This window comes from Agrilus planipennis, unplaced genomic scaffold, assembly GCF_000699045.2.
Source record: "Agrilus planipennis isolate EAB-ADULT unplaced genomic scaffold, Apla_2.0 scaffold124, whole genome shotgun sequence".
NCBI lineage: Eukaryota > Metazoa > Arthropoda > Insecta > Coleoptera > Buprestidae > Agrilus > Agrilus planipennis.
The window spans coordinates 753,755-756,404 of record NW_020438950.1 but is presented as its reverse complement, the minus strand read 5'-3'; the positions used below and the strand labels follow the sequence as shown (position 1 = coordinate 756,404).

At 31.3% G+C, this 2,650-nt stretch overlaps 1 long non-coding RNA gene across 2 annotated transcripts; it reads right to left on the bottom strand.

Moving 5' to 3' along the window:
- Positions 1–56: 56 nt before the first annotated feature.
- On the bottom strand, positions 57–1,775 carry LOC112904557. 2 transcript variants are annotated; one of them, XR_003231193.1, is made up of 5 exons: positions 1,522–1,775; positions 1,327–1,452; positions 864–1,137; positions 233–485; positions 57–168 (listed from the first exon to the last, which is right to left on the bottom strand). It is a non-coding gene; the product is annotated as an uncharacterized LOC112904557 (long non-coding RNA). The 2 variants fall into 2 exon arrangements; XR_003231192.1 differs by having other exon boundaries at positions 57–485; positions 1,522–1,772.
- Between the last annotated feature and the right edge of the window lie 875 nt (positions 1,776–2,650).

Sequence of the window (2,650 nt, the reverse complement as noted above, 5' to 3'; positions counted from 1 at the left end):
AAATAAGCATGCAAAATAAAAACTAATTCAAATTAACTACAAATAACTACAAAAAAACATGCAAAATAAAAAATTAATTTGAATAAAATCAACTTAATAATTTCTAGAGCATGCAGGATAAAAAACTATTTCAACTACGGGGTCATCTTTGTCTTCTCCAGCGTTGATCTGAAACAGATACGGTGGCAAATAGATTAATAAAGAGAATTAAAGTTATATCAAGTATTCTCACCTTAATTAAATGTAGATTGTAACATCCCAAACTTTGCAGGTGTTAAAACAAAACAAATCCGGCAGGAATACCATACCAAAAATTTTGTTGTTTCTATGGAATTTAAATTAATCTCCAATTGCTCTAATGTTGCAAGGCAAAGATGTAAACAGCTAATCAAGAGATCAATCCAAGAAAGATGATGCCCATGTAGACATTGGTTGTTTCAGTAGGACCAAACTGAACTTTATTTCTTTCCCATTTGTTGAACAATCTGCAGAAATGAACAAAAAACGTATTAATTACACTATTAATTACGGAAGGCATTAAACACCTGAATTAAGGTACCAATTAATTACACTCACATAAATAACATATGAAATACAACAAAACATGCATCAAAACGCAAGTAAAATGACAGAATTATAAAATGGCGACAAGTGTCAATTTGCATCATAGCATAGAACTAATCATAGATGCATACAGAGCTAATTTATGATTTAGACAATAGATAATTGTTAAAAGAAATACCAAATATCACAGATTCACGTCTAAGTTGCTGTGGGTAATATATAACTGACAGAAGGAAAACCATAGATGCCAAAGATTACAAATTACTACGAAAATAAAGTACAGTAAAACAATTGCTTACCCCGAGGATTACCGAAGGTGCTCGAGTTTTATTCCTAAGCGTTGACAGCAGAGAGTGCTTCTAACAATAGATACTTTTGAAAGGAATAATGATACCATCGATAGTGAAATGAGCCACAGAGCAGAAGACACAAATCACGTGCGCAACCTTATATACATCAGTGTGAATTGGACTGCATGTTTTTTTCTAAAAAACATTTAAGGGGCTTCATTTCTCCACGTTTCGAATCCTTCTGACTTGTCTCCTTGTTCATTTAACGTGTTTAAATGATAACCTGTTGAAGCAATTTAATGTTACTTTCATCTTAAATATTATGTATTAAAATATTAAGAACTATAACTACTATCAGTAAAATTACAAAATATCAAACTTAATCATTAACTACTACAATTCAGAAGAGTAAAAAAATGTAGTGGTAATTATTGTCAAACTAACGAAATACAAGATTTAAAAATTCACAAACCATTTCATAAATACAACTGTCCTTTCCAAGTCCAAAAGGGGAAAGTATGAGTGGGGCTCTGTTTCTCCACGTTTCAAGTCCTTTTGATTTACCTCCTTATGTTCATCTTTATTTTTTAATGGAAACCTGTTGAAACAATTTAATATTACTTATATGTTCACTAGGTTTTGTTATTTTATTATTGATGATAATTACCATTGTTAACAATGTCCAATGAATTTTTCAATCAGCTCATTAGAGGCATTTTTGGAAATAAAATAAGTCACACTGTCACAGACATTACATCTGTAAGTAGTTTGTCCATCCAATCCTAGGTTGTTATCACACAGCAAGCCTGTATTATTAAAAAAAAAAAAAACAAGTTAAAATCCAAACTCTAGAATAACAAGGCAAAAATGAAAATTTTTATAACAGAAATATAGAATTTTTGAAGGCAGAGTAATATTTTTGAGAAATATTTTACATATTCTGGCTATAAAACGAAGGCAATTTTTTGAGGCGTGGTCACACCGATACGAAAAATCTACAATCATCGTCTAAACCTGTTTTGAAAATTTAAAAATTCTAACAAAACCATAATTATTCGACTTCAAATAAACTAAGGGTTTATAAAAATTCACAGTAGATGAACGAACAGGCAAGATGTCAAGACTCCAATGTTGATGCACGAAGACATCACTTCAAAAAAGATCTAAGCAACGGTAATCGAAACCCATAAATCACGAAATAGAAACATATTCCACACAATCAAATGAAAATTGAATAAGGACTAGGGCTAAATACCTTTAGACGTCGTCTCCATTTATAGAAAACATAGACCAACGGACAGCAAACACGAGATACACTCATGCACTGCATACTGCTATCTGCTGCTGTCAGGCTTGCAAGAATATTCTAAAGCTATGCCCGAAACGGTGATGACGTAGAACGGTACGCAGAAGCATCATATTGTACTTCTGCGTCGGTTATTATTATTTTTGTAAGAGATCGTTTAAACAACATCTTGCCAAGCTAATAATCTCAAGAGATAACGATATAAGATAATACGTTCAAACAGTTCCTTTCACCGTGTCTCTTTACCCCGCTTCCTCAGCTAGGTTAAAAGCAATTTCGTTTGAAGAATAAACGATAAAAACTCATAAAAGCAGACACGAATTCAGGAAAATATTTCCACTATTAAATTCAAACAGAATTTTTATTATTCATTTTCATTGAATTAATTCCGAAAATAAACGAAATTTTGTAATTAAAATTCAAGTATAGTTAAGTATTTATACAGGGTGTTTCGCAACTGAAGAGAAAAAATGAAATGTTATATCAAAAA